General features: G+C 45.8%; 1 protein-coding gene across 2 annotated transcripts in view; it reads left to right on the forward strand.

Moving 5' to 3' along the window:
• LOC144177279 (GDP-fucose protein O-fucosyltransferase 1-like) overlaps positions 1-14,621 on the forward strand; it is a 52,404-nt gene extending 37,783 nt beyond the window's left edge. For both annotated transcript variants that reach the window (XM_077705256.1, XM_077705255.1), the window contains exon 8: positions 13,467-14,621. The gene's annotated coding sequence lies outside the window, so the exon portion shown is untranslated. The remainder of the gene's footprint in view (positions 1-13,466) is intronic.
• The last annotated feature ends 4,388 nt before the right edge of the window (positions 14,622-19,009 follow it).

Here is a 19,009-nt window from a genome sequence, read left to right on the forward strand (position 1 = left end):
CCTTTCCACATCGACATCCCACGCCTCACAGAGACCAAGCCCTTCATCGAGTGACTCACTCACCAGCGTTTCCCTTTCATCATGAAAGTGATCTCTGAGAGCTTTTATATCTAAGGCAGCCTCGTGAAAGAATCATTTTTGAATCTTGCAGCCTTTTCTGAACAAGATCTATGCGAACCAGTATCTCGTTCCGAAAGCCAAGCAAAAGTGATCATAACTTTAAATCCGCTTGTGCAATAGTTTGGCTTCACTTGTTTCGCTTGTTTCTTCGCTGTTATTTGCCGTTCCTTGGGGAATTTCAAGTGTCTCCTCAAGATATCTACTGACCGGATTCATTGCTTTGACCCTTACACTCCATCTGGTTGTTCTGCAACTTTCACTTGACAACAGGCACAGCATCTTTTAGTTTCTCCTAACTGTGTGTTGAGCGAGAAAAAAACACGCAACACGTGGTCCCAAAAAAGGTCATCATCATGGTGTCTTGCTTTGCAGCATGTACTCCAACCAAGTTGAGCGAGTGATTGTCGCAGTTTACGAAGATTGCCAGTTGGATTTTTTTTTTTCGCTATTCTTGGGCTGACACCACTTTTTTGTCCAGCCATCACGGCAGCGTTGTCATAGCACTGCGACTGACAGTCCTGTAGGTAGATTTTGTCCGCTTCTAGCTTGAGTAACATCACTTCAACAAAGCTCTCAGCATATTTTTTCCTTACCTAGATAAAACCGAGTAAGGACTCCTCAACATTAACTTATTTCTTATCGAAATCAACTTCAACGTATCGCACAACCTCTGACATTTGTTCACGGTGCGCCTGGTAGGGTGTCGTGTCAAACATAATGTCATAATACTTGTCTTTACCCGCCGCGGTGGCTCAGTGGCTAAGGCGTTGAGCTGCTGAGCACAAGGTCACGGGTTCGATTCCCGGCCGCGGCGGCCGCTTTTCTGATGGAGGCGAAAAGCAAAAACGTCCGTGTGTACGAGATTTCGGCGCACGATAAAGATCCCCAGGTGGTCAAAATTAATCCGGAGCCCTCCACTACGGCGCGCCTCATCACCTGCGTTGCGTCGGCGCGTTAAACCATACAATCAATCATCAATCATCAATCAATAATACTTGTCTTTACTGATTATTTGCAACGAGAACTCGCGAACTGCGGCAGCCATCACGTGGATGAATTCGTTTTGGGCAAGACGTGATATAGGTACGATGTGGACCCGGGATGACATTCAACGTATGCGAAGTGTTGCTTCATGACGGGGTCAAAAACAGCAACTTCAAAAGAGCAAGGAAATTTCCGACATTGCTCTCGTGGCTGTTTGAAGACTCTCGGTGCCCTCTCAATGCGAAGTTCTGAATAGCAAGGAATTTTATGCAGTGGAGGACTCTCGTCAGAATTTCACGCCACTTGTGCTTTCCTTTCTCCATCTGTGATTGAAGGGCAGCACCAATTATTCTTACGGTACCGATTAAATTTATTTCCACTGTGTGAAACACATTCTGTGAGTTTTTGCATCTTCATGAAGTGCAATGCTCTCGGGTGCCTTCCACTTGTTGAATCGCCCTTCTTTCTCAAAAGATGATTGTTGATCTGAGCGGGAAAAAAAACGAGGCAACGAATGCAAAATGCTGCCTGTTTGAAAGAAGATATGCTAGCCACGAGCGGCTCACTTCTCTACGACAACCATCGCCTAACTTCTTAAATCGGTCTTTCGTCATTGACCGGTTGTTTATTGGGTGTTTCAACTTCATGAGAAAAATAAGCACTGCGGCTGGAAACAGAACGCAACCGCGCAAGCTCAGACGCGCAACACCTTCCACTGAGCATTAGTGGCAGGTAGTTTTTGATGGAACACGACCATAATGCTGTGGTGTGAAAATAAAAGAGGATCCCTGAAATATACTGCACGTGTTCACCTCGCCTTGTAAGAATACCTGCAAAGGGTTAATCAAATTGTAAGGGTGCAAATTTTGAAGGAGCCATGAAGACAAAATACAAGTTAGGTTTATTAGAAAGACTGCTTAGTCCCGATAACAATGATACCAGTATCATCGCAATCTTCGCACAAATAACGGATATATTAAAGAAAACGTGTGAAGCAGTCGCGACCCCCTAGCCAATTTCCCGCAACTTTTCTATGACGTCACGGAACCTTGTTTGTGCGATTAGCGGCCGCCTTACTGACCTGTCGCGACGACACATTACTGGACGTCTGTAATGGGGCCTCTAGTTCCATTTGACCGCATCACTTGAATGCTAACGTGCAGTTAACGCGCTGAAAATTATGTTTTATTGTCGGCCCGTATGACGTCATTCTTGCTCATAACACGTCACTGTGGCGCAAAATTTGAAAGTTTTTAAATACTTCTTGCTTTTTTTTCGTTAAAAAACACCTTTTGTGGCTGTAATGGAGCTGAGTGAGATACTGAATCCTAGTTCTTTCAAATTAAACGAAGTTGTATTTTCTCTTCATGGCTCCTTTAAGAGCACCCCCCCCCCCACCATACCACTTGCTTCTGGAATACAAACGAAAACAGATGAAAGCACATGCATACACACAGCATGCACACACACTGGATATCATCTGGGGTTGCCTCCTGGACTCCGTACCTAAGTATCCACACATTGGTGGTGCCGCTTCGTGACAAGGAAAGCACTTTAACTGCTTAAACAGCGACATTGTAGCAAAAGAATAGTGCTGAGGAAGACAAGGATGGACAGAGGGGGACGTATACGGGGTGCTATGCCGGGAGGTGCGTGGGACGCTAGCGCCCTGTGTGTCCCCCGACATTGCGCCCCATGTGTGACCCCCTCTTCCCTTCTTTATCTTCCTCTTTTGCGACAATGTGCCAAAAAGCCCAAACTGGCGCTCTCTTCAACAGCGACTTTTGCGGCAGTGCCGCCCCGCTGTGGTGATATACGGTAACCCGCTGCCGCTTTTTTCCCTCGAGCACATGTTGGAAGGACTCGGATTGGCGCCTCCTCCCAAGTGGCGCCCGGGGCAGTTGTACCTTCCTGCCCCCCCTTAGTTACGCCACTGCCTACTTTAAGTGAGTTATCGGGGTCCGTGATTATGGCTGTGCCGTGCTTCGCATGCCTTTAAGTGCCAGCAAAGCTCTTGCTTCGGAGTTGCGAGGGGCTGACTAGTCGTTGCCTATGGTAGCAGTACAGCAACTCTGGGGCACGTCATTCTTCAACGCGTATCATGCCTGCTCCAGATTCTGAAGTACTGCCTCATAGTGGTTCGGCGAGTGCTGCAAATGAGAGTTGAAAAGCCCGTTCTTTGGGTCGTTAAAAGAACGTCATTGCTCCCAAACATGCAAAATAGCATCTGTTTTTGCACAAAAACCTGTAGAAAATCGAGGACTGTAAAAAAAAGAATCGGTATTCGATATTCGATTCAAAAGCTACTACTATTCGGTATTCATACACCTCAAAAGGCATAGCCTATGATGCCCCCTCCATTTGTGCTGCAAAGAGAAAAAATGTCACACTCGAGACCTTGTTGTGTTGACACTGCCATATAGGAGCTGCAGAGGGGCACAAGAAAGAGTTCAAGCTGCTGCAAAAACACCCAACACTGCTGCAAAATTTCTTTTCTTGCTTTATAAATAGGTACTTACAAACTGTTCCTGAAAACTGCTTTGTTTGTCAACCACTAACACGCAACCAAGGAGTGACACAGCCCGCCAAGGCGTGGCCAACGTATAACCCAGCACCAAACAGGGAACCATCTGCTAGCCTTCTGCCCCCTTGAATGTTTAGCATTGATGAAATCGCCATGCCCTGGTGGACAGCTTTGGTTCGGCTTCATTGGCATGCCCCTCGTGGCTGTGGTGCCCACACACAGCACCAACTGTATCACTTTAAGTGCCACTTGTACAAACTCTGATGTGTGCGCCTCTTCACCCCTCCCGTGGGCTAACAGTGGGGGGAGCAACCACTTTCAGGTCCCAGGAACTTCCGAGAGTGCGCTGTTGGCCTGCTGCCGGTTGTCTCATCTTGTGGTCCTCCGTTAGACCATGACACCGTTCTGGGCTAGGAAGCGTGGAATATCACGAGCTCTGAACTGTGGTTTGTTGACCCTAGGAAGGCCATAGTTGGCAGACCAATTGTCCACACTGGCCGCGGAGGAATTTTATCTCCTGCCGTATCTACCCGCTGAACCCTATTAAAGGGATTTCCTTCTTTTTGCACGCTGTGACAGACTTCACATGCCCTTGCCGTTTCCTCCAAATCCAACTGTGGGCCAACATCTCAATCTCGTTGCTGTAAAAACAGTTCCCTGTGGCGAGCTAGGAATTTCACACCCGGTTAATCAATCCACACCGGGCACCCTTACTCAAGCAACAGTTTGGGATGCCTGCTCACACGTGGCCGGTGTTACCCTCCATCTTTCTCTTGTCCGGCCCCACCACTGCCGTGCTGATGCACTTGCGCCGTGGACGCCATGTTGGATGCTGTGCTGATGCACTTGCTACCTAGGCGGACAATTTCATGTGCTTCTGTACCCTTGCACATGCTTTGATTTCCACTCCTTCCCATCACGAGCTTGAACATGTCAAGCTGTGGTGTACCCACACAAAGCTTGAAGTGGCTGGCAACAACAGCGTTCAGGACGTTGTTGTACTCCCTCAGCCGATGATGCAAGCACGTGCTGGTTTGTCCCACATAAGCCAACCCCAGACCAATAGATCAGGTTTCAGAGTGTAGGCACTCTTTTTTGTCATTGTTGTATGCCGCCGACAGCAGCCATTGTCAAACTGCGTCATGTGACATTTGTTTACCCTGGAAGGCCCATAGGGGCAGACATTTTGGTGCCTCTGTGTTGCCACGCGTGTGCTCTCCAATAAGTCGTGATTTTCAGAGCACAGTGTGGCTGTATGACACGTTGAAGTGAGTTTTTAAGCCCCCAAGCAGAGTAGCGATGCCGTGCTGCTCTTACTGGGCTGTTTAAACCGGCGGGAAGGTGGAAAACACCTGCTTCGCTTCCTGCTGGGAAAGAACGACAGTGGCCTAGCATAACCTGCAGCCACTTGAAAAGCGTAGCTTAATTAGTGGCTTTAGCATAAACTAGAGCCACTAAATAAGCTACGCCAGCATAATCGAGCCTGACCCGATCGTACCAGCGCACTGTGTCTAAATCTTTGAAAAGTAAACACAGCTGACGTGGTTGCCAAGAGCGGCACCCGGACCAATTCCGCCCGTCAATGTCAACCGCAATAGGGCGCATAAAGCTGGCCACCCTGGCGTCAGGCACCAAAATAGCTACCGCCGTGCATCAGTGTCATTACTCTTAGCGTAGCTTATTTAGTGGTTCTAGCTGACCCCAAGTTAGCGGAACGCCCAATGCACGGATGTGGCACCCACAAGTGTTCACACGTGCCTTGATGGCAGCCTTGGCGGTCTTCACCAGCCTATGGAGGGCAGCACTCAATGCTGCCTCGGCTCCTCATGGTTGGAAGTCTTTTTCACATTCCTGGCACCACCCTCAGTCACCAATACGGTGATTAGGTGGACTGGGCGCCCAGCTGTGTCACACTGACTCGCTGCTGTCTTCAGTGTACAGTTTGCCTTGGTATCGAGCTCAGCACAATACTCTTCCGTATTCCTGAAATGTAAATGCTCTCTTGACAGGAAATTAATAACAAATACAAGCAAAGGAAATGGCACAGCAATCCTCACCACAGACTGAATCGTTCTTTTGGACCGCAGTCTGAGCATCACGTGATGGGATGGGAACAGTTTGTGCTAGCGTTCCTCTATAGAGCTCCTGCAGGGTGCTAAGAGTTGTGCGACCCTTTCCCACGCACTGCCTTGACGACGTCACTCTGGTTATCCGATGCCGTGCAGAAAAGGCCCCTCTACATTTGCGTTGCTGCTGCTGGGAGCATAGAGTTTCATACTAATATATACTAGAGGGAAATCTGGCGCCACCGTGTAGGAGAGCCGCGCTTCAGCGAGCGTTCCGTCATGTACCCGGCAGGTACGTTCCACTTGTCCTTGGCATGGCTCATGAACAGGCTGAAACATTGGCTATGGCTGCAAAAAAAAGAGCAACAATATTACCGCAGAGGGTTCATAAAATTCGTTTTGATATTATAAATTTAACCTACAAAATGACAGTAGTTTTTTAGAAGCTTAATGTACGATGAACAAAAAAAATGTTACTTTTCTTTGTTGACTTTTGCTTCGAGACAAAAAAAAAGCCGTATGGCTAGCTAAGCCAAGCAGGCGAGGAACGTCGCTAGCAGCAATGGCGCCGCCCACGGCGGCCCACGACTGCAGCGACAGATTTCCCTCTAGTGTATATTTGTATGAAACTCTATGGCTGGGAGCAACAGCATAAGAATCCAGCGTGCAGTGGTATGCAGCATGTTTTCGTGCGCATCTGTGGTTTTGCGTGCACTGCTGTGTTGTTTCTGTGCTTTTGCGTTGCTTGCCTGGCTTTACAAACAAAACAGAACACGAAAGTGATTTTACCGTGTTCCAGTTGGGAAGGGAGATGTCCAATGAAGTGGCTCTTGCGCATTGGTCGCGACACTCAACCATGCAAGGATGCATTCGAAGCAGGAAATGAACACGTTTTTGGGTGCCGTGTTGCCTGGCACAAAATACATGCTGCTACAGCGTTCTGTTTAATGTGAAGTGTAGTTCGACTGCCGAAGCTAGTGTAGCTAACTCTTTTGTTACCGCGAGAAATTGACCAATTTTGAGGGGTCTAACAAAACATTTTTTCTGTGCTATACGTATTGGGTAGGCACATATTGCAGTGACATAAAATGCAGATGGTTCCACACGCTTTCCAACGACACCAGTTTTAATTATGTTTTCATAAATAATGATTGCGGAAAAAATTATCAAATTCAAAATTTTTGTCCAGGCGTCGAAGAAAATAAAAAATGGTAAGTTGTGTAAATAAACCACATCGAGTAGAAAAAATGTAGAATATAAATTTTGTAGGTAAACATTTCGAAAACCCATCCTAAAAAAAAGATTGCGTTGCGCGGTATAATTTGTCAGATATAAAAGAAAATGTTAGCACGCGTGGTGCCTGTGCCTTGCGGTGAAGCCCAACCTCTATTTCAAATTTTGCTATTTTGGATGGTTCTCTAGAAGAAATCTGGTGGTTTGACATCATAAAGACCCCAATTAGCCTTCACATGATTTATAAACGCCTTTTCAATGATTATGACCAACACAGTATTGAAGGCAAGCAAGCTATGCGAAAAAACCTGCTTAGAGTTGAAAAAAACTGTGGTAGATGCGTGTTGACGTTCTGATCATCGCTTATCAGTCAGAGTTTTAATTTGCGGTTTATTATCATGTTCTGACTCTCTGTGGTAGCCCTGCTTGCAGGAATAAGGTACAATGCGCTAGAATCGTGCCCAGAAAGCTTTCACCAAGCCGCCGTCGTGCTATGAAGCGAGTTCAGCATTGCAAGCCTACTACATTGCAGCGCCACCTAACAATTTTGAAAAGAAACAATTACAAGGCTGTTGGAGACTTTGTCAGAATAGACAGCTCTACTAAGAAGCGGCACTAGACTTCCGGAAATACCCTCGGACAAAACCGAAACTGGCCGGTGAGCAGCTGGCGGTGTTCAAGGCCGATTGGTAGCGTTCTCCTCGTCTAAACTGATATCCGCCGACCTGGTGTTATCTTTAGATTTTCACCTGAAGCTGTAATCACAGAAGCAAGGCGTGGGTTAAGTGGAAGCACGAGCGGCACGCCTGTTTCGAGGCACAGTAGTGGGCAACGGAGGCGCCATGGCAAATGAGCTTGTAGTTGGGTAACTGCGTAGTAGCGCCAAATATGAATTTTGCAACGCAAAAACGAAACCGAAACTGTTGGAAACTGGCTGAAAATGCCAGGCACACTTGCTAGACATGCGAGGAACCATCAGAAATAAGATTTGGCAGAATAAAGCTATCCTTTCTCCGAACCAAAGATCACTAGTGAATAGCTGGTGTCATTTTCAAGTAATTATCACCTCTCAGTGTTGTCGGATTACAAATCTGACACATTATTTTGTACTTGACTTGCCAGGAGCCTTTTGACAGAAAAAAAATTATAGTAATGTAGCCTAACTACAAGCGGCATGCGTTTTTGTCAAGTGCAGCGGCCACGCTCCCTTCCTCAAAAACACACGCGCCTCCACTCGCAAAAAACGCTGTAAAAAATCTGAATGTTGCCGGAGCAGGAAAATTTAAACTGATTCTAAAAGTGCAGTGCCTAGACTAACCACTGGCCGCATTAGGTGTAGGAGAAACGAGTACAACATGTTGAAATAGGCAATATAAATCATCGATCATTGGTGATCGATTTGAATAGGCGTGGTAACGAAAGAGTTAAGGTAGCTAATGCAAATAATTGTTGTAGAAAAGAAGAAGCGTCTAAATCATTCGCACTCGAGCTTGGCACAGTGGTAGCACCTCATGCTGGGCATATTTTTCAATAAAAACTGGACCAGCACTTGACATGCCTTTCATGTAGTGGAGCGGATTTTCAGTGAAATGAGGTGTTTTGTTATGAATAAGGCAAAGACCGCCGCTAAGCTCGATAAAATTGACGATAAAATTTATACGAAGATTGAGGGCAAAAGAACAAGCGCTAACACTTGCAGTGCTGCGCCCCGCTTGGCTGGCTGAGCCATGGTGGCCCGGCTCCTACATGCCAGACATTCCTGCGCCAATACAGATTACAAAATGGCGGATGGTCGCACAACTTTTAGCTCCCTGTGAAAGTTAGGTAGAGGAACTCTAGTTTGTGCAGCTCATTGGAGCGCACGAGGCCCTTGTGGTCCAACAGTTCGCAGAGGCTTTTCCCTCTTGGGTTTTGGTGGCAGGCCACGATGTCAAATAGTGTGCGTGGGGTGGGGCCTGATTCACTTGTGCCAGCACAGAGTGGCACGCGTACGACGGCTGTTTCGAAGTGCTGAAGGGAGCCTGTACATCACTCCCGGGGGGTAGGCTTGGGCTTACCATTGCAGCACTTACTTAATCCCCAATTTTACCGTCAACTTGTATGACTCTTATAGTGCGATGCTAGCCATCATTGTCACATTTTTTTATGCACAGTGCACAGCAACAGGATGCAAAAAAGGGATGCAGGCACAGCGCTTCACAACCTTCACAACTGAAGGTTTTATTGCAAACGCTGAACATACATACCATGGAAATAAACAGGACAAGTACACTTGAAGTCCCTAATCTTCTCTCATTGACACTCAGCTGGATATTCCAATTCATTGTGTAGCACTACCGTATCCGATAGGGGTACAGAAGGCTTGCTAATACAGTTCTCTTGAAGCCAATAAATTTCCAAAGCTACGATTATTTCTCGGGCGGTCTTGTCACGACCATTGACTACAAGGCTGCACGTATCATGCAGCGGTTTGCAACCACACTGCTTACAATGATAGGCAAGGGGCCCTGTCGCCACGAGCTTCTCGACATTGTCGTGGTGTTCTCAATGCCTGTCATTAATGCATCTTCTTTAATGGCCAACATATTGTTTTGTGCAGGACAAGGGTAACGAGGGCAAGGGCAGCTTCTTCTTTGCAGGCTGCAAATTGATTGCGGTGCTTTGTGCCGCAATTTCACACTTTTTTATTCCTTGAGTTTACTTTTCAGCATAAACAAACTAGTCTTTCAGGTGCCAAGAAGACCACATGTATGCCTGCACGCTCACCAATCTTTTTTAAGTGGTGCGCAACTTTGTGAATATAGGGTATGACAGCCACATTCTTTCTTTTCTTGAGTGGTCGTCAGAGTATCTTCTGGGTTTTTTATTCTGGCCTGTTCTAAGCGTGCTTGCTGCAACTGCTGATAAGAGGTGTGAGGGGTAAGCCACCATAAGAAGGCAAGTGTCCTAATAGCAGAAGGAAACTTCAGAACCGTGTGGGCAAAGCATCGTTGAAGGACAACTTGATTATGCCTTTTTTTACGAGTTTCGGGGGGAGGGGTGGTTTCATGTCTGGTGGCTTATAGCCCAAGCAAGTGTGAGAATCACAAAAGAGTGGGAAATCTAATCGACTAATAAGGTTATTGACGTGTATGGTTGCATTTTCGGGATCGTGGTACTCGGGGTTCCCATCGCACTTTAGCTTGCTGTCCGTGGCCAGATCCTGGTCAGTGGGCTCCTTTTATTTTTTTATTTTTCTCCTCCTTTACGAGTAGGCTTCACTGTGCAACACTGAATGCAGAAAAGCCAACTTACAAAGACCAAGCTTACACAAATCTTCGCTTCACTTCTAAACACAAATGCATTGCTGGGAAGACATTTTGTGTAAGGGCAGTACATGGCACCTTTTATCGAAATACGGAGCGCCGGAGGCAAACGGGTGGCCGATGGGAGAGAGTGGGCATACAGCGCGAGAGGAAAGCTCGTGAGGTCAGCTACAGTACACACTGGCCCGGGAACTGAGAGAACGAGTGGCTGTTCTTGCCGTACAGACGCAAAAGAATGGGGGTGTCAGCCTATAACAGCTCCACTCACTGTAAGACTGTTGGATGAATGCCAGCCCTGTTTTATTGAAAGAAGTGCCTACCATTATACCTTGCAGTTCCGAGTGAACCTTGCCAATGCCTGCAACCACGGCACAGGTTTAAACATCTCAAATGTAGCAATCCCAAAGAAATAACGAGTGAATTTCGTGCTAGGAGGTCCGAGTTTTTGCCTGTTGCCGAATGTTATGTGCTGATTGCATGTGCAACAACTGGCTTAAGTTATGACGAAGCGTCGGTTGGACCACATGAAGTAGCAAGTGTGCTCACACCTGAACTGTGCTATTCACAGTGCTATCACACATCATTTCACTCACTATTCCAAGATCTGTAATGTATATTGGTGTAGTACCGATGAAACAGCTTACTCCTTTTCATTCAAGCCTGCGACGTAATGGTTGAAGATAAATTCTTCTGCATTCCAAGCCACATGGGCATCTCAGGAAACAAATAGCTGGCAACCTCTTGCTTCAAAAACAAAGAACCTTAACTCCGATGCGGCTCTATTACCTCACTGATCTTAAAGAAACTGGCTGAAACGGGGCACCTGTTCTTCAACGTACAAGGCCTGGGACAGGGAAACTAGTGATGAACTGCATCTTTGCAAGCTGACCTGACATCATTGCAAAGTGGAGGAGCTGCACAGACATCAAAAAAGGTTCTGTGGGGTAGTGCTGGCACGGCACTACCCCAAAAAGCTGTCTCCCATTGGACATGGGAGACACAGCTTTTTTTATTGGGCAATGCTACACCAGTTGCTCCTCCTACCAGGAACCTCTATGTGTACTGCACCTTTTAATATCAGGCTAGCATCGTGAACAAAAAAGAAATTAATGTATTCAGATATAATTTTTTTCTTTGGGAGTTTGTTAATCAGCGATGAACCACCTGAAGAGCTGATGAGTGTTTTTGAGTATTTGGTGTCCACTAGCTGTCTGCACCAGCTTTAGATGTTTTTGCTTTCAGAAAACTTGTTGTTTTCCTATTTTTCAATGGTTTTTAACAATAGTTTGTCAATTCAGTATATAGGTGACATACACCATCCACTAACAGTGTTAGAAATGACATTGTCTCAGCGCACTATAGTCAAGCACGGCTGCTTCACCTCTAGGTAAAAAATCATCAGCAGCAATGTTCCGCGTAACCAAATTTTTTGTTTTAGCCAACTTTGGGTCTCGTGTATCTGTAACAAGTTCAACCTCGCCAGTTCTCGAAAAGCGGACACTGTATTTAAGACTTGTTTGTTATTTGTTAACTTATGCACTTCAAATCTGCATATTCACTGAATTTTAATGCCCTGAGCACAAATACGCAGTCAGTTTTCAAACTGCCTATGCGATTTAATTTTGGAGTTGCCCACATATTATGCCATTCTGTTTTGGACAATTTTTTTTATTATCTACCTACGTGAAAGGACAGACAACAGATTTTTGTTGAGTATAGGTCCTCTATCCCAAATGAAAGGGCATCCTTTAAGCACCTTAACGAGAAACGGTATTGCTGATAACACCCTAGCACTTTTTAAATTGAAATTCTTAGATCTACGAGCCTTATGTGTCCTCCCAAAAATAATGCTGACAACCATGACATACAGTAGTGGGGCAACATACTTTCGTCTGTGTGCAAGATGAAAAGCGATATTTAAAAACTTGTCCCCAGCTAAAATAATTGTGAATCTCAGGCTTCTTATTCCTTTGTGTTCTTTTTTTAATTCACTACACTATTTTGCACGAAGGCACCATCTGTTGGGATGGACGATAGGTAGAATCTGGCTTCACATTGTGGACGTCAACAGTTCGATCCTCCCCGAAAGCAACCTTTTTTTTCTTTTTAAAGCTGCCTTTGGCGTATTTGGAAACTGAAATCGAATATTTTGCCAGAACAAACGCCCCTGACTCAGGCAGAATTGTCAAAGCTCCTTCATTGGGTCTGTTTACTGAACGCTGCCGTTGATTCGGGGAAGTTAGCCCCACTAAGAGCGTGTCTTAAAAATTTTCAAAATAATGTTTAAAAATATATACACAGTTTAAACTTATACAAATACTTGGGTTGAAAGGTTTTCAGTAAATGAATAAACGTTTCAGCAGTTACAGTAGCTGCTAGGTTTCTAGGTCACGAGACAGGGACACATATTGTAGCGTCAAGTTTGCACACTACAAACCACCACCCTTCCGATATCAGAAAGTTTGGTGCCAAATTAAATTTATTTCCGCCAATTTTTTCATAATTTGCTTGTGGTTACCGGGCTATATCAAACGCTTGCTTTCATATGAGCTAGAGAACATATACGCGACAAAAATCAGTGGTCCGTCCCTTTAAGACTACAATACTTCATATCCATTTGTGCCCTAGAAGGATCAGGGAGTGTAACCATACCAGCGAAATAATTTTAGCATTGCTACCACAAAAGCTAGGACCATATTACATGACAGGTTAGTAAGTAATAATATACTGCACTAGAAAAGTGAATGTTACATTGTTGCAACTGTATTGCCCTGCCCAGTTCATAAGCTTTCGAGGGAAGCAAAACCTACGCAGATCTGACCGGTGCATCCCATGATATTGTACCCGACAGTTGACATTGTGGAACAAAAATTGGTTCCTAGAAAACAAGGCACAAAGTTTGGAGACATAAGCGAAAACGGTCATTTAGGGAATTTTACAGTGTAACTAACCTTTGTAACTAACTTGAGGTGTAATATTTTGCAGGTGCATTCTTTGGGACTTGCAAACTGCAGGTATATTACTACATAATACAAAAGATTAATTTCTGGCAATTTGGGATCTCAGAACCAGTTGCATCCCAGGGCAAATAAAGTGTCATTGAGATAATTTGAAAGCTGATTTTGCAAACACTTTGACAGTTCCAATTTTAGACTCTAAGCCCACGATACGTGGGATGCATATTGTCACGAGCTGGGTGGGTGGACTGCATCACGCCCATCCGTGTACTTGCAGGTGGTGCGTGGAAGGAAGAGGAGCCACCAGGGCACGCCAACCAGGCTCGCCAAAACGACTTCCCTTTCTTCCATGGGGGCCACTGTTGGCACGTTGTCCCCCACAAGGAGGAGGCCTGCATTGTGCCCATGTCTCAACGACGGAACGCCACTCGCTGGAACATGAACGTGTGCGGCGCTTTTCTTGGCGGCTCGTTATAGCGAGCAGTACTTAGTGGCATCGTGCGTGGGCCTCAAAAGGAACTTCCCAGTGGCTGTGTGGGATATTCTGTGGAGCGCCCACCCCGCGAGTGGTCTTGGCAAGCAGGAGCTGCTCTCCCGGTTCCGTCCACTGGCGTACGCGAGAGGACGGCCCCCCTTCTGCTGGGGCGGCTAAGAGACAGCGTGCCCAACTTTGCCTCAGTAGCCAGCAAAAGGACGATGCATCCAGTTTTGCAGTGCTTTTCATGAAAACCACCTTGTGGCCCACCCACGCACATCTGCTGGGCATTGCTCTCCCATTTTCCGAGCAGTAAACTGCAGCTTGGATTCCTTACCACCATTACTCAGCAAACGTCAAAACGCACACTGAAGAGCTTCCGAAATTTTCACGGTAAGGGACACTAAAACGTGGAGGGGTTAATGGCAAGAGGTAGACGAGGCTGACTTGGCCTACATGCGCAGTTAACCCCTTCCAAGGCGCCCTACCAACTAGCCCACCGAGTCTTCCTTGTAAAATGAAAAGTGGTTGATGACAGGGTTGTGGATGTGAATGCAACACTTTCAACAGCGTAGGTAACGTGGAAGCACAGCATCCCTGCCACATAAATTTTATTTAACTATGATTTGCAATGTTGGACATAGTGAATGATGCAACAGTATTAACAGAGGCTGTTTACCAGTTTTCCAGATGCAACAGTGAATGATGCAACAGTATTGGCAGAGGCTGTTTACTAGTTTTCTAGATGCAACAGTATGGACATATCAATGTGCCTCGGTACCTTTGTTGGGTTTAAATCCTTTTGTTTAAAACTGTCTTTTCACACTCCTTCCCATCACATGACGTGGGCAGAGCTTGTCATGCATCCTGTTTGAGTTGGAGGACGATCATTTGCCCTCCTCCTCCGGTCAGTGCTGAGTGAGGATGCGGTCCTTATTAAACAGTGTGCATTATGTGTTCACAGACTCTTCACTGTTTTTCAACTCTCATTTGTGGTGCATGCACAAAACTATCGCTGTGCAGTAGAGAGAACATCACCATTATGCACTGACTGATGCTGCAGTGAGCTCCAGGGGAAGGGGTGGCTTTGGGCAAGCAAACAGGCGTGTGCGTGTGGGAGCGACTCTTGCACAAGCAGTCCATTAGACTTGTGAGTGCAGCCAAGTGTGGTGCGTCACACAATTGCAAGCACCTGTTGGAGAACTTGTCTTACTCCATTTCACTTTCAGTTTGCTTGTCAGTTTTTAGTTATGCCTCTCACCACTTTTATTAAAGGGACACTGAAGGGAATTTGTCAGACTTCTGTTTTTGTTTGCATCGCATAGACTGGCTCGAATAAACCCACTTTTCATTGTTTCTCCGGTCAATAAAGCAGTATTTAATTTATAAAGCCTGAACGGAGAAAAAAATACCTTGCGACATTTGCGGCGGCCACAACAACTAACTGTGACGCGTATTCAGGATGCGACGGCATCGGACTATGTCCACAATAGGAATTCAAACCAGTTTCAGTTTCGGTTCTGTGAAACCAGCTTGGCATCTGACGCTATCGTTCGCTGGGCATTCTGATATCTCAGGAATCGGCATACCACGCTTCTGCCATGTTGTCGGCTCTAGAATTCGTAATATAAGCCTTCTAGCGCCGCATAGAATCGTAATATTCACTAGCCGAGGCGTACAAAGTGGCTGAAGCGAGCCGTTCGTGTCATAGAAAAGGCTGAAATGTGAGGCGCTTTGCTCCCACCTTTGGAGCGACCTGGCTCATCCCTGTGTCGTAAGAGGCATGTTCGCACCAGGCCGAGAGTCAGCTGATTTAGCACTGTGCCCGCAAGCAGTCGGTGCTTATGTCAAAACCATGCCAACTAGACCGCCAGCGCATCAGTGTCAATGTGCACGCATTCTGCTAACTCACTCGTAGAGCAATGAAGGTTGCAGCGCAAAATGGTGAAATCAGTATGAAAAACATTACACAAGCACAAAAAAAATTAACACACAAAGAAAACAAACATGCGCCATTGGGGATTCGAACTTGCAAACTGCAAAACAAAGGATCTAGTGCTGTAGAGCTTTGCATCAGACCACTTGACCATCTTTTTTTTTCTTTCTCTTCCATGGCATAATCCAAATATAGAGAAACATACACATGAACTATTTACAAATCTTGGTGCTTAACTTTCCTTACCGCGGGAAAACTGGCCGATTTTTAGGGGTCCAAGAAAACATTTTTGTCTGATAAAAAAATTGGTTAGGCACTAATTGGAGGATCAAAAATGCAGATGATTGAACGCCATTTCCAACAACACCATTTTTTAAATGTTTTTATACATCATAGTTGCGAAAAAATATTAAAATGAAATTTTTTGTCAAGTTGTAGAACAACATTATGAAAAGGAGTTGTGTATAACAAACCACCGATAGTAGAAAAAAGTTCGAATATACATTTTGTGGGGAAACATTTCAAAAACACTTCCTAGAAAAAATGTTGGCTAGCGCGGAACAGCTTGTAAGGTATAATAGATGTTAGCACGCGTGGTGCCCGTGTCATGCGGTGAAGCCCAACCTCCATTTCAAAATACAATTTTGGGTGGTTCCCTGGAAGAAATCTGGCGGTTTGACCTTATCAGAGGCACCAATTTGTCCCCAAGTGACGTAAAACATCTTGTAAATGACTCACTTGGCATTTACGGCCAGCACAGTATTCGGGATAAGCACGCGGTGTAGAAAAACATGCATGGAGTTGAAGAATAAACACAATGGTTGATGCTTCTTGACGTTCACTGTCAGTTATCTCTCAAAACATAAGCTTGCGGTTTATTATCACCTTCTGGCTCACTGCTGTAGCCCTGCTTGCAGGATCGAGGTGCGATGCACTAGAATCTTGCCCTGCACACTTAGGCCGAGTGGCTGTTGCCCACGAAAGAGATGAGCACTAGGAGCCTCCTGCATTGCAACGCCACTTAACATTTTTGAAATAAAACAGTACAAAACTTGTTGAAGACTCTGTCCAAATAGACAGTTCAACTAAGAAGCAACAATGGACCTCCAGAGATACCCTCGTATCGAAACGAAACTGGCAGGCGAACAGCTGGCGGTGTGTAAGGGTGGTTTGGAGAGCTATCTCCTCGTCGGAACGTATATCTAGTGACTGGGTGTTATCTTTGGACTTTCAGCGGCAGTTCTTATCGCAGAAATTGGGTTAAGTGGGGGGAAATCAGGAGCGGCATGCTTTTTTGAGCATCAGCAACGGACGCTCAAGACGCCATACCAGGTAGGCTTGTAGTTGGGTAACTGCGTAGTAGCGCCAAATATGAATTTCGCGATGCAGACACGAAACCTAAACTGTTGTAAACTGTTTGCGAATGGTTCTGTGGTAAGTAGAACTACAACATAACTTGGAACAACGTGTGCAAAGGCAATAAAAACTCAAATCATAAAGTAACTGCAAACAGGCACTGCTTGATATTTTCAGCTGATTTAAATTTCAAGGATTATTACTGTCAAAGTGCAAACCTGACGATTGAAAATCATCTGATTCACCATTCGTGCCCTGATAACAAAAACCAAACGCTAATGCAGAGAAAGAGAGAGAGAGCTCTTTATTAGATCAAAGCAGAGAGGTTTGCCGGCATGTTCCCGCCTGCATGCTGCCGGGGATGGGGAGAAGGGAGTAAAGGCCCAAAAAGAAGCAGGGCAGAAGAAAGACGAGAAAAGAAGAGATTAAAAGAAAAAGTCAACACGAAGCTTTGCGTGGTGACTTAAAAGTCCACACGATCTCACATGTAAAGTTCTAAATTGTCTCTGCAAGGCCGATTCCGTGTAAATAGTCAAATAAAGCAACCAACACTTTTCTCTGGGACGATGGAGAGGGCCAGGGTCCAAGGAGACCTTTCAAAGATATATAGATGCAGATGCGTTGTTGAGGCACTCAATCTTTTCTGCGAGGTGATTTCTTTCTTGGATGTATGCCGGACACTCTAGAAGGACGTGCTCTACTGTTTCGGGCAATCCACAATTATCGCAATAGGGGTTTGCAGTTAGACCGAGGTGATGGCGGTGAGAGTTCGTGAGCACTGCGTTGAGACGCAACCGGTGGTAAAGGATTTGAAGCTTACGTGGAATCCGCTCTGGTAGCCTCATTCTGAGTCCAGGGTCTATATGGTGCAGGAAAGGGTGCCGAGTTTCAGGACAAGACCCGGTTTCACTCCTCTAAGGCAAGCTCCTTCGCTAGCGCCGCGGCCTCGTGTTTTGTGAAAAAAAATCTTTCTTACATTTCGCAGCTGTAGGCCTCTGCGAGCTGCCTCATCCGCTTTCTCATTGCCGAGAATGCCGCAATGTGCAGGCATCCATTGTAGGGTCACTCGGTGACCGGCGACGTAGGCGAGATGGTGCAGGTACGTGACGTCACGGGATACATGCTCGTGAAGGCTGAAGTAGCTGGCACGCCGTAAGGTTTGCAACGCCGCCTTCGAGTCCGTGAATATAGCCCATTCGGCTGGTGGCTTACGAAGAATATTGTAGCGCAGGGCTTGTTTAAGTGCATGGAGCTCGGCAGACGTAGATGAGGTTGTTCGTTCCAGGCGGTAGGACAAGCTAGGCTTTGCCGGTCGACGAAATGAAGACGCCGGAAGAACTACCGTGAGGCGTAGTTGAGCCGTCAGTAAAAATGTGGGCCATATGTGAATATCGGGAATTGATGTGGGCAAGCGCGAGTTGTAGGAGGCGAAATTGTGGCAGAGTTTTCTTGGAGTTGCGACCAGGTATGGTAATGCAGAGTAATTACGAGTGGCACGCATTCTTCTTTGGTAGCACGGAGTGGCGTGTGATGACCACACCCCTTCTCCACACCCAGGTGATGCAAACGAGTGTAACAAATCACGTTTTTGTTGCAAAAATGAAAACAAAACTGATTTTGAAAGGACATTTTCTGGGCTAACTCCAAATAGCTTTACTGTTCCAGAAACTCCTGGAACGCTATGAAAATGGGCTCCCAAGGTATCGTTCAAATTGAACGATTTGGAATAGGCGCGGTAATGAAAGAGTTTATTTACAGGGTGAAACGGGTGATCCGGAATTCGGCGAACAAAATAGTGACAACAATTCCCGCTAGTAAGCGGCAGTGATACATACCGGTGCAAAACAGGGCCATAACCAAGCGCTGTTGCGGAGGGAAATCTAAAGTATATACGGTATAGCCTGTTTATTATTTTTTTTTTTTTAGATTCAGCATTCCCAGAAGCTTCGATGACTATTTCTTGAATAACGCTCGTGCAGTAAGCGAGCCCAAATTCCCACAAATATCTTATCGTTAGCAACTGCATTCCTTAGGCAGAAAAGCGATCGCAAAT

The sequence above is a fragment of the Haemaphysalis longicornis genome, unplaced genomic scaffold (assembly GCF_048455015.1).
Source record: "Haemaphysalis longicornis isolate Haplotype H1 unplaced genomic scaffold, Haemaphysalis longicornis Haplotype H1 scaffold_1, whole genome shotgun sequence".
NCBI classification, from domain to species: domain Eukaryota; kingdom Metazoa; phylum Arthropoda; class Arachnida; order Ixodida; family Ixodidae; genus Haemaphysalis; species Haemaphysalis longicornis.